At 37.1% G+C, this 13,723-nt stretch overlaps 1 protein-coding gene across 1 annotated transcript in view; it reads left to right on the top strand.

Moving 5' to 3' along the window:
• The first annotated feature begins 3,852 nt into the window (after positions 1-3,852).
• The window catches only part of LOC118212254 (aquaporin-3-like), a 30,258-nt gene continuing 20,387 nt past the window's right edge, over positions 3,853-13,723 (top strand). Inside the window, exon 1 of the mRNA XM_035389965.1 lies at positions 3,853-3,871. The gene's annotated coding sequence lies outside the window, so the exon portion shown is untranslated. The remainder of the gene's footprint in view (positions 3,872-13,723) is intronic.

Consider the following 13,723-nt stretch of genomic DNA (forward strand, 5'->3'; position numbering starts at 1 on the left):
CCGTTAGGATTATGCCTTCAGAGGGACCTAACTTCTAAGGATGCAGGCAGCGAGGCAGCTGCCCTTGTATTGGGACACAGCCTGTATCTGAGGATCACCTGGAATACCTGAGTGTTGACTCCGTTGGGCCTACACATTTTACATCTAAATATTCGTAGTCATCTTCCAAAGATGACAGATGACTGACTCCTTTGTAATGTGGGATTTATTTATTTATTTTTTTGCTTTACTTAGACTTGGCTGGATAGTTCAATTAAAGGTGCTGATAAATATAGAATTCTGTCATACTGATGAGAAACAGAATCCCTAAAGGCGGAGGGGTCTGTGTTTATGTTTGTTCTGATATCGGAGATAACCAATGCAAGCTGGGGCAGTTTGGGTTAGATATTAGTTATTAGTTAAATTATTTTACCAAACCATTTTACTTAGAGTTTGTTACAGACCTCCCAATCAAAAAGATTCTTGTAAGTTTCTGGAAAACATTTGCTGAAATTGTCTAGATTTTGTTAAATATGAAAAAAAGATTATTACAGGAGACTCTAATATCAGACCCAACGCACATGTTTTAATCCAGCAAACTGTCATTTATTTGTTGTTAGTGTCTGACTTGCCAAAGATATGCCTGCAGTTCATGGTATAATAGCCTGACAAACAACTTTAACACCAGAAAGGCCAAAGCCAATGCCATCGGGCGTTTTGACTTTAGAATGCAAATTACTCCAACACCACAAGTGCAAAACCTTCCTCCTTCCACGACTTTTCCCAAATAGCTGGGCTTAAATTATCTGCGTTGGTAAACTTTGGTAAAAAGTTGGTAAAAATCGACTCATTAAAGAAATACAGGCATATTGAGCCATTTTCTTCATAAACCCCCTGCCAGACAATAGGTAACAGGTGCTGATGCCCAGGTGTAAATGAGTTGCTCTCTCCTCTGGCACACTATTCAGCAACTGAATGACCAATGCTTTGATACAAATTACTGTGAATTAAATGAATTCACTGCAATCGTTTTCTGAAGAAGATTTAATTTGATTATTCAAATGTACTTAATTGTGGGGATCAATAATTGTGAGCATTTTAGTCATAGAAATGATAGGTTTATAACGGAGTGAAAATAACACCTACTTTTAGTTTTCCACTGAAACGGTGACTTTGGATAATCTCTGACTACACTGCAGGGTGGCAAAATCACACAATGGGACCGAAGGAAGCACTGGAATTACTGATGAATGACTTTATCATGGACCTGGCATGAGAGCTGTAGTCATGACTACGAAGACAGAAGCAGCTGCTGCCAAAGACAGAAGCAGCAGCCACCAAAGCAGCCATGGTCGCAGCATCGTTTTGCACACCCATCACTCCTGGGAAGAAAATGCAGTGCCAGGTTGGCAAATGTAGTTGGAATACGGCTAAAGACAACTGTGTGAAATGCAATCGATTTGTGTGCGGCCTCCAGTTCTTTGGATGTTCTTCTGGGATCTTTTGACTCCCTGGATGAGTTTATTCAGCACCATTCAGTGTGACAAATGTTATGCAATAATAGATGAATCATGAAGGGGCCAAATACATTTTCATGGCACTGTAGCTGATAAATAATGAAAGTGCTGCATTTGTATTTCCAAACCAATACCACCTAAATTGGTGATGTTTGGACTCACGCACCTTTGCCTTAAACCCATAGTGGCGTTTTGCAGTTTGTGCTTGATTACATTTCTGTAGCATTCTTAAAAAAAAAAAAAAATCTAAACACTATATTTTTCAAAAGTGAAAAAAGGATATTATACATTATGCATTATAAAACCAAAAACCTGTTGCCAAGAGCAAAGGTACACTCTGCAGATGGCACTGGTGTTGCTTGATAATTTGATTTTACAACATTACACCTGCAATCCAAACAATTAGGCCTTTTAACAGGACAAGTACATATCACCAAGGCATTCTTTATCTTTTATTTTATTACCCCCCCACCAACAATACTATATTCATGATGTACATATGGTGTAAATGTAACATCTTTCGGTCGCTCCTTCCTGTTATTTTGCTATATTTAAACAGAGCAGTCCTCTTTTGGAATCTGACATACTGTTTTAGCCTGACATCACAGAACACAGCACAGAAATTCAGAAATGTATTAATTCTACTAGTTCTTTTTAAACTTATTTGCAATCTAGAGGTATTATACACTGTTTCTTTATGACAGAAATATAGCAGCCCATTCCCATTGTAATACTGTAACACTCAAGAATTAATAATAATAATTTTCTCCTCTATTGATTGCATATCGATGTATCATTGCCATTTCTTTCACCTTCCATCCATCCAACCACGCGACCATCTATCATTTAGTCTGTTCTTTGCAGAAACCACACACTCAGTGACTTTGCACATTTGTGAAGGCCGTACATGGCCTGGTGAAGTACACGTGGCCTGAGCTAGCAAGAAGACCATCGTATTATTCATGATCACTCTGCGGTCAACAGGGGTCACTGAGCCTGAGTAGGTGGCAGGAAGAGGACTGCTGTTCCTGCACAGTGACATGTTGCATCGCAGCTTGTTTGTTCATCTCTACCCCTTCCCTTCATTCGTTATGAGGGGAACATTGCTCACACATTAACATGGTTCAATGCGGTTTGCAATCGGTATTAAGTAGTTTGCTATCTGAAAACTATTTTACACTGTTAACTTTGTCTTTAGTGTTTGCTCACAATAAAATTATTTTTGTTCTGGAAAACTCTGCAATGCATTCTCCAAAATGAAATAAAAATTTCAATGTTAAATGTGGTTTGTCCAAAAAATGTATTTAATAATTTTTTTTGCCCAGGAAATGACAGGTCTCTGCAGAACCGTTTTTAGAAGATTTGATTAGTCCATCAAAAAACCTCCACAAAGCCTAATTTCAAAATTAATTAGTCTATGGATGAAGAAGTTACAGGTAATGCTCTACTTTTTTATGCCAAAATAATAAAAATGAGCATCATAGTTTGCAATGAGTCATTGTATGTGCAGTTGCAAACAGCCATAGCAACAATAGCAATATCCATTAACTTCTTAAATATCTTTCACCAAGGAAACTTGCTAACAAGCTAAAATGGCTAAGGATTCACACACATAGTGTGAACGATCACCATCATGTATACAATTACAAGAATAATGTATGTGTATACAGTATGTGAAAAATTCCCCTGAGATTTGAACTTGTACCAATGTAACAAATACAAAAACAGACTACAATAGAATATGAACGTGTTAAAGAGATGTCATCTTCTACCACTTGTCATATCCTGAGCCATGAGCATCAACAGTAATCAGCACTGCACACCACTTGACCAGAGAGAAAAATGTGAGCATCCAAGCAAAGCAACCAACTGGGCCAATTACAGCTGAATGTACTTACATCACCCTGCTCATTTGTCACCAGCCTAATGTACTGTATAGAGATCAGTGTAGTACTCCGGTAAATGGCCTTCCATTCAGAACAAACTTTAGCACAGAAATAGCTTTTCAGCTGTGGAGGACCGCCTTTTACTGGGACATGACTGGCATGAGAGCAATCTGGTTGATTTTCCTCTGGGGGAAAAAGCCCAGTAAAGGACATTCACAAGAGCAAAGGCCAAGGGACTCTAGACAATTAACCTCCCATCACACCACCAGCTACTCAGACCTCCACATCCGAACCCATGGCCCAGGAAGCACTGCTATACCTGGGATTATTTTGCTTTCACAGTGACTGCCTGTCCCCCTGAGATTGTCTGCACAGACAGTGGAACAGGCTCCTCTAGCTGGGTAATTACACTGCCCAAGTGCCCAGTGCTGATTTTGTCCAGACACCAGCAGGGAAAAGGGGGTTTCCATCACTTCGTCCTACTCTCAGGTACATTGCACTTGTGTGATTATATTTCTGTTTTTATATTATATTGTTATTATATTGTATTATAGTGCTGTTTTAGTGTTACATTCATTTTTTACCAAAAGAAGCATGTGGCCTGTTGCCACGTGTTGCCATTTTGTGAAGTCTTATCCTTTCATCAAACATGCATGTTTTTCAAGCACCTTGAAGGAATAGTCTTCTTGCCAGGGCCTACTGCTATTTCACTGCTATCAGGCATTTTCATCACCAGCAGTAGTTTCTGATTTATACAGGGAGACTCTATATGGCTGGTTGCATTGAGGTGTTTATAGGTCAAAGATAATAAAAACACTGACCTTGGATTTTGTAAAAAGATTACAGGTTACATGAATTAACATGTCATTTGCTATTTATAAAACATTTTACAGTTATCAGAACCACTGTGTGAACTACATTGTGTATAACAAAGGATTGAATGGAAGATGTAGGATATTTTTGAATGAGGGCTGGTCTGTGCTTTAAGTGGCCTTGTGATCACTAGGGGGCATCATTGAGGCCTGATTGCCAATCCAAAACTGTATGTTCCAATATTGGGGTTTCCACTGGTCATCTGGGCCTCTTTTCTTTTAAAGTAAAAAAATAAATAAAAATAAAAACATCCCATGCCAAAATTAAGTTTCACTTTCTAACTTTTAATTTGATGTTAAGCTGACAGTAAATTGCTATGGCACAGGGTTTCTTGGGGTTATATATTCCTGCCACATTTTTGTGGGGCTCATTACACACTGTATATGATGAAAATTAAAATGTGTAAAATATATTCCTTTACAATTTTATTCCATATTGAAACAAAACAACCTTTAGTGTATGGATTCAAATTAAATTTGAATATGCCTGACTGGCTATTATTGGGGCTTATTTGCCTAAAGCCAGTCCACTAAAAGACTTGGGAACTCTGAGTCTGGATCCATGGCACTGTTCTCACATGAATGGTCTGGCAGCTCAGCATAATGTACTATTTATCACACACTATTCACTGAGGATTTTGCATACTTATTATAACAGGGATGTAGACCTGGTCATCTAATAAACACTAAATATGGCAGCAATCAATTATTTAGAAACACGTAGTAAATAATGAATCCCTCTGCCCAACAGGTCGATAAAGTCATCAAGATATTATATCAACATGGACAGTTTGCAGATTGTTTTTTAAAGTCTGGGACAATCGTTTAGTAAAAGTTATGTTATAAATATAGTTTGTGTGCAGTTGACAGAAACCAGTCAGATGCCACATGCAGCTGTTGCTTGTTTTTGGCCAACATCAATGGGAAATTAGTTTGGAGGATTTGTAATAACACTACAATTATTTTACAGTTTTCGAAACAAAACCAAATTGTTTAACGTGACTGTTCAAGCTTTTCCCTAATTGTAGATAGCTAGAATAAGTAGCACACTCCTACAAATTGATCTCATGCTGATTCAGAAAGTAAATTATGTAGCTAGCTATATATAGTAAAACAGTCCTTGTCACAATACAGGTTAGAATCCACCTTCCATGCATATATATATATATATACGCATACATATTTTTTTAAAACATATAGCACTTTAGAACATCTAACAACAGATGTTCATCCAAAGTGGCTCCCTCCTGCTCTGCTGTCATCAAAACCTCAGTAACTGTACGGAAGGTGAACAATGTGAGCAATAATTTCAGATGAAACGCTAATTTATTATACAAATTAACTCTAAGGAGCATGGCTTCAAATCTTGCAAAGAGCTAGAGAGAATGTGAATTATGAACACTTAAAATATTTTTGTTCTGTACACACTGCCTCTGTTCTGTGGCAGAAATGAGTCACACTGGGGAGGGGAGGGGGGTGCTTCGTTTCACAATAAACTTACTCAGATGTACAACTGCAGATGTACTTTGATGGGTGAAACTAGTTTATTATTATGTTAGTGGATAAAATAAAGAAGATCAATAAAAAAAAATTAAAATGCTGACATTGAGCGAACTACCAAGACTAGCAATTTGGTGAATGAGAAAGCAGAAATAATGTTAAAATAAGGTCTCTAAAATATATAACTAATTTTAAATACTTCACGTCTTGTGAATGTTTATCACTCTTGAAAGTGCAGCGCTGTCATGCCCGATCCAATCTGACCTCATCCAGTGGAAAGAGAGAAAAAAGTATCTTAAACAGCAAAGCAGACTGGACCTTGAGTTGATTATCAGTCAGTCTCATATGTGCTTGTCTGATGGTGACACTGCTGCTCTTTAAGCTCTTCTAGGGTTTTGAAGAAGGAAGAGTAAGTGACAGCACAGCAGCCAGAGAAGAGAAGCAGCTCTGATCTGCTCTCCTCCACATCTCCAGGGCAATGGGATATTTTAGTCTAATTAAAATAAATAAGTATTTCTTCTGCCAACAGGTACCCCATACCCAAATGTATCTACCAAGCAAACATACATACCAATGTATGTACTGTGTAACATTTTTACCAAATGATATTTTGATTATTTTCCAAGCAAGGCTTGGAGAACAGTTATGAGTGGTTCACCTATTTCAGCCACAGTTTTTGTTGTCTTAAGCATTTTCTTTACCGTTTTTCAGGCTTAATTTATTCAGCTGGGGCTTAAAAAAACAATTTTGTATAAATGCAAAGTGTTTTTCATGCAAAGTGCACAGATGCAATTCAAATGCAACATTATTGTTAAAGAAAGTATGAAATGTGTTACGGCTCGCTGCCTGAAGATACTCAATAAGTGCTTGCATTCAGTAAGTGCTTGTTTTCTGCCCCATTTGTCATCATTATATTTGGCAACTAATTACATAAGTCATTCAGAACACACACACGCGCGCGCGCACACACACAGTGATCACCATAATATTTGGGACAATGACATTTTTTATTGATTTGGCTCAGTACTCCACAATTTTACATTTGCCAATAATAGACTCTGGCACTTTTTATAAATAGACATCCCATTTCAGAGCATCATACTATTTGGGACAGATGGCATCACAGGTGTTTCTGATTAGTCAGGTGTGTTCATTTGTTTCCTTAGTACAGGTAAAAGAGAGTTCAGTATCTAGTTTTGATTGCCTTGGTGTACCAGCTGTGGAAACAATGACAGCAGTTACAGTTTACCTTTAGAGTTTCACTTGTGCTTTTCTGCTAGTGTGCAATGCATATTTCTCTTTGAAAGCTAGTTGGTACTTTTACCACCATAGAAAGATTTTTTAGGTGTTAATAAACAGTCCTTTCACAAGTTGGAAAGCTACCTTGCTTTTCCATCTTGCTAAAAAATTATTGTTGTGCTCTGTTTCATATTAGAAACAGCAATTTTTCATGGATGGGAATCAGGGCTTTCATGAACAGTTGTTATTTACTGTAATAAATTCATAAACTGTACACTTATTTTAGGCTTGTCTAATTGGAGTACAGTGCAAGCATGGATCCTGTAATGCAAGACTTAGACATGGCCTTATCATACAATAATGACGATAAGGTCACGTACATGTATAGTTCCTTTCACAGTCACTTTTCTTGCTGCATTTCTGTGAACCCCATCCATTGTCTGTAGAGCATGAAGCTGAAGTTCAACTTTGAACGACAGTTCCTGCCTTGGTTTGTGAACACCAGAGTGGTTTTTACTAACTCCCCTGGTGTTATTTTATTGCAATACATTTCAAAATATCTTCTACATGTCTTCTGTCCTCAGAGGATTTCAGTTGTATGGATGCCTGCATATTGTTTGTGGATCAGCTAAAACAGCTATTCAGTCAGTGAATTAGTATTTAATATTGATTGTTAAATTAATAAAAAGGATCTGATGTAATCTGAATTTTATAATTTTGTGCACTTTATTGTTTACCACCAAATTCAGTTGCTGTTGTGAATGAAAGCATCTCTATTCTCCATTGCTTTAGAGAGCTTTGTGACATTTAAATAATGTCATTCATTAAATCTACTAAAAGTAGACAGAAGAGCAAATGTGCCATCCCATTTAAAGCTATTTGATGTAAAAGGTTCATGCAAAAGCTGCCCTCAAATAGAGTTTTAAAATTCAGTGACAGTGGTAAACTTAAGGAGAGACTAGGAAAAAGTCAAATCTTTCTGAGAACATCTAGAAACTGGAGATTTTTTCATTGCTGGTGACATTTCAAAAGCTAGCCTTCTGAAATACCTAAGTTCAGCCATCAAGCAAGGCACATATTGTAGATATTGGGTGTAAACTAGTTGAAAATGTCACCTGGATTTTTGAAAACAGGTGTTCACCACTATGTTGAAACACTTGTTAAGAGCAATCTGACCAACTCAACCAAAAAAGGGTCAAACAAATGTTTTTAAAAATTCTGCATTCGAATCACAAAAACTGTCTGTCACACGTTGTGACTACCCTGATAGGGACAGAAGAGCTGGACACAGGGAGATGCGGAAATTCTGGATATCTCCGGCATTTTATTGGGAGTAGCGAGAGAGAGAGAGAGAGAGAGAGAGAGAGAGAGAGCGTAATCACAAACACAAACAAAAAAATGTGTTTGTCACCCTCACGGGATCTGGGCAAAAACAATAAACTAAAATAAAAAAGACAAAATAAATGAAATCATACGAGTATTTTTCAGCCTTTTCTCTGGTCTGTAAGAGCTCTCTCTCCCCCCATTGTGGGGGATCCTGTTCTCAGGCGCCTACTGTGGAAAGAAGCACACTTTCAAATCCTGGACTGATTCGTAACATCATCCAGGTGCGTGCCTACTTAACCAGTAGGCATGGTCCTCTAATTGCCCTGAATTCCTTCTGCAAACAGAGCCCTGCCACACTGTCAATCTCAAAACTTTTTCAAATTATATACATGACTAATCTTAATGGCTATAAATCATTAAGGTTCTCAATAATTATTGCATGTTTGAGGCTGGGAATAGCCCAGTTTCAAATTTTAGTTTTTAGTCATTTAAAATTTTGATTTTAAATTAGACACACATACACACACTGGTTCATTGATACAGTTTAATTTATTTTCTGGTTACATTCAAAAAAAAAAAAAAAAAAAAAAAAAAAAAGAAAGAGGCATGCCTTGAATCCAAAAAAGGGTGCCATGGAACTATGGGTTCTTGTGCAACAGAATAAATGGATACATTTTGCTTGATTGTGTGGCCTGAGCTAATGTCAGTGAATAATGGAAAGACTACAGAATGGTGATACCCCAGCTGCATTTGAATTAGCAGTCTGGCACAAGCTCTCCCAGAAGGTTATAAACGAGGGTCTTCCCTTCTTCCCTTCTTCAGGGAAAAACTTAGAAAAGGTGACTGTCACACTACCTGTCAAGGATGGATATGCGCCCAGTATTAGATAATGTGTAGTTATGAAAGGACTTGCATGGATGTTAACAAAGAATTTCACCTCGTTTTTTCATAGACATTCAGAAATTGCATAATGTGAATGGGTATATGTACAGTACCTACCGGCTATGTCACACCACATACTACACTTCCACACAGTCTCAAACTTGCTATATGTAATATAGAAAATGTAACACTGAAAATAAGGATTTTGCTTAAATAAGATTAAATATACTAAATATATTTAGCGGACAAGCACCAAAGGTAAATGTGCCAATTTGTTATTTTTATTTTCTCCGTTTTTGGTAAAATTACCATACAACCAATATGGCTGATCATTTCAGCTGTGACTTTAATCAGACAAGTGATTGTGGTGGTGTTAAAAAGGCCATTAGTGCGAGTATAGAGAACATTTTCAATGGAGCCGTGGTCTTCCAAGAAGCAGGCATGTCCTGAATACCTGAAACTGCTCTCTGCAGTGTTCATTTCTAATTGAAAACTGATTGAATTTTGGACCCTGACATACCTGAGTTATGAAGGTTGAGATGTACTAAGAATATTAGCATGACTTTTAGGATTGTTGTTACCATGCTACCATCATAATTGTTTTTGCTGGAATTCTATCTTTCTTTCTTTTCCTAATAAAATAAAGTATCTTTAGCTAGAAAAGTCCTAGAGTAGTCATGTTCGGCAGATAGGCTGCATTGGCTCCCCACTACTCAAAGAAGAGATCATACATGTATTGGCCATATGATGGCACTATAACACATATTTACATTTTGGTCCACAACTTTAATAGCGCCTGTAAAATTTGATGTCAACTCATGCACACATTTGGGCATTCCAGATCTACAACTTCGCAATTGAGACTACCCATGTCCACCATCTTGATTTACTGCTTGATTTGTTTTATATGAAACCAGTTTTTTTGTTTTGTTTTGTTCAAATGATCCTAAAAATTATATAACTGAAGGAAGAATCTGTTTTTCAATGAATCACTTTTTTTCCCCAGTGTGTCCAGTCCTCACAAAACCTTTGCTTATTTGTGAGTCTACCTATCTTGTCTGTGTTCCAAAATGTCTTCTCAGTCTATTTTTGTGATGTGTGCTTGGAACCCTATAATTGCTCATTGCCAAATTAAGATGATTGTTTTCCCTATGATCAAATGTTAGATCGATAAATACATGCAGTTTTGATTTAACACCCATACTCCTATTTCTTACTTTTTTCTTGTGCATCTAGGGGAAATAATGAGGTCAATTACTGCCCATTAAGTGCTTGACAACCATAATTGCCTCTTGGAGTTATTGGGCACTATAATTGCTACTTTATTAAATTAATCTGTATGCATCATGTACTTTAGAATGGAATACAATTTTTATTGCGTAATATTTCCTGCAGTAACTGCAAAGCATGGTATATTCAGATGCAAGTATTAACATTCATAATCAGGAAATTCAAATAAGCATCTAATTCCTGAATATTTTTTATTGTATACATTCAATGATACATTTCTTATCAATTGACAGGGACAGTTATGGACAGTTTTCTTTTAAATAGGTCTCTACTATCAATTTATTCTAAATAATCGTATCTGTTCTATGGCAGGTTAAGGGTTTTGAGAGTGGTTAAGTGTCAATGGTCAATTTTCTCAAGCATTCTATTTATAAAACTGAATAAAACAGTATGTATAATTATCAGTTTGACTAAATAATGTTCTAATCACACAAATGTGTGGAAATAAAGGAGCCACTGAATTATATATAAAAGACCCAAATACATAATCATGTAATGTAGTGTAATGTAATAATCAGAGTGATATGGTTAAATGTTCTTGCACAGCGTACCCCATAATTTCATTAAAACTGTCTACATCACACTATAGGTCATTGTTGATGCTATGGCCCTACATTATTTCAAATAGAAGTCCTCCACATGTACATACGGCTCCTTGCTGATCAGGTTTTACACTCAAGGGCATTGAACCTAATGCTTATTTGCAGTCAAATCCACCAAGAGCAAAAAAAAAAAAAAAAACTCTGTTTTGTTGCTTCGTGAGAGAAAATCTAGGTCAATGTGTCTCCCCAAACAGTATTTGTAGTTTCATGCTCACTGGCCTTTTTACATTCTAAACTTAGGTGTATTTTTACAATATAGCTAAACTGTTATTGTATTTTCATTCTGCTGTCAATCAACAAAAGATCTACTTATCCATTTGCGCCAAAGTGAGCGGGTTAATTGCATTCAAACTCTAAGGTGGGAACCAAATATTGAACATACAAGGCAAGGGAGTGCAGTCAGTCCTTTAAATGCAGTAACAATCAATACAGAATAACCAGGGGATTTCTGTCAAAATACAGCAAATGGATAGAAGTGAGCCTGCCTCAGGATTAAATAACCATTTTCGGGTAAATTTTAGATTTGTTCTGATATTGGTGAAGAGGTAGGGATGGAGCAGGGACTTGGGAAGGAATGCCTGACTTGCAAGACTTGGAAGTGTGTAAAGAATATTTTGTTAAAACAGTGGTCTACAGACGCGTTCCCAATGATATTTTGAGGTCACACAAAACCAAACTGAAATAGCAAAAGCATACCATGTGAGTTTGCAGTATATCTTCCAGTGGTATGTGGAAGACGTAATTTAGTTCATCGGCATTGGTAACGTAGCCTCACCCATCATATTTTTGCCCCTGGTCACTGTGATGGCAGTCTGAGACTGCAGATATTTTTGTTTGCTTGCGCTGAGCCTCGTGCATTCCAGCATTCCTCTTCATCACTACCTAGTGCAGGAAAGACATTAGTATAACATTAGGCTTACTGGTCACAAATTCCATGGCTGTATCAAAGAACAGTAGCAAATCCCTAATAATTATAACCCTTCTAGCCTGGAACTAACTGAACAATTTTGAATGCAAAAAATAACCCGATGTGCATATTTAAATCCTGGGCAGTTAAAAGGGAATTGATATGGACACCGGTAGACAAGTGACATTTGCATTGAGCATGGTTAGGCAGCTATTTATATTTGTGCTACCAAAACCCATTCTGGTATACGTATTCTGGTAAAGAAATGAAAAATGCAAAACCAAGACAGACAGACAATTTAAACAGCCAGGGTCAGAACATGGGCTGGTAGGTGTCACTTACACAAATCTAAACCCTGTGACACAACTGATGTTTATGATGTGCAAACCTGCTGCTGACATGCACTTTCCCTCTAGAATGAATTATCAGTATGCCACATGCCTGTCACTGCACTGAAGGGGTGAGTTTACAGTGGAGCCCCTCCCTGTCTGTTTTGCTGTTCTTCACAGCTTGTCATTACATTTAACATTGGGGGACATTTTGCAATGCTTCACTGATAAATAAATACCAATAAGTATTTATTTATTATTATTTAGACTTCTTTAAAGAGGATTTTGAGAATGAGAATAGAGTGGAACTTTCCAGAGGGAGGTCAATACATAAGAATGGAGGACATGCAGCTGAGGGAATAAAGCTGCTATCCATGTGGCAGATGAGAAACAATTGACTTATGACTATCACTTTCACATAACATATGTACAATAATGCAGATTTAGCATTTTTTCTTCTTCTGAATCACCAATTATCCAGCACTTTTTTTGAATATTGGGCCAATTACAATTAACCTTTCTTGAGGTCATACATCTCCTCATTCCCTTCCATCTGAAAGTGCTAAAATTCCACTACCTTTTCTCTTCTATTGCATATGGGTGATTCATGAATATGCCTCTCTCTGCTCCTTTGACACATAGCCTATTAACACAAAATATGTGGTAGTAAAGATCTTATTTATTATGCTATGTTGTCAAGTTTATACTGAAAAACAAACTAAGGTGAGAGTGAAATATCCATGGGATTCATCACCGGTATCTCTTCATGTAGCACAAATTCAGACAGAATCAATATGTATTGTATTTTCTATCTTAAAGAATCTTGAGCATTGTCTCTGTGCTCTCACACCATCCTGCCCTTTGAATACATTCAGCCTGACCTGTATGTTGAAATACATACAGTACTGTTGAAGATAACAATATCTTGTGAGACAATGACAAGGCTGGCAATCCTAGTGGGAATGTTTGGAAAAGAAAATAAAAAAAATGCTGCTCAGGGCTGACCAATGCAGGTCAGGGCAGCTATTCTGGGGCGAGAGAATAATTTGTACAACAGAACACGGGGAGAGAGGAGGTTAGCTCTTTAGCACATGCAGACACTCCATCTGTTTTTAATGAGAGGAGGCCGGTGACATCTCTGTAAAACCCTCAGAATGCACTTGTGCTGGATGAGACCACTTCTGGTCACAGACACTAATTAGCTTGCTAATCAGGGCCAGGTTCATGAACCATACAACACTGGCAACCCCACCAGGAGAGAGATGTGTCTACACCATCAGCATGTGTATAACACTTCCATCTTTCATTTCTACTGAAGATAACACTGAACTGTTGGGGAAAAAAAAAATATATATATATATATATATATATATATATAAATGTATATATATATA

Source organism: Anguilla anguilla, chromosome 14, assembly GCF_013347855.1.
Source record: "Anguilla anguilla isolate fAngAng1 chromosome 14, fAngAng1.pri, whole genome shotgun sequence".
Taxonomy (NCBI): domain Eukaryota; kingdom Metazoa; phylum Chordata; class Actinopteri; order Anguilliformes; family Anguillidae; genus Anguilla; species Anguilla anguilla.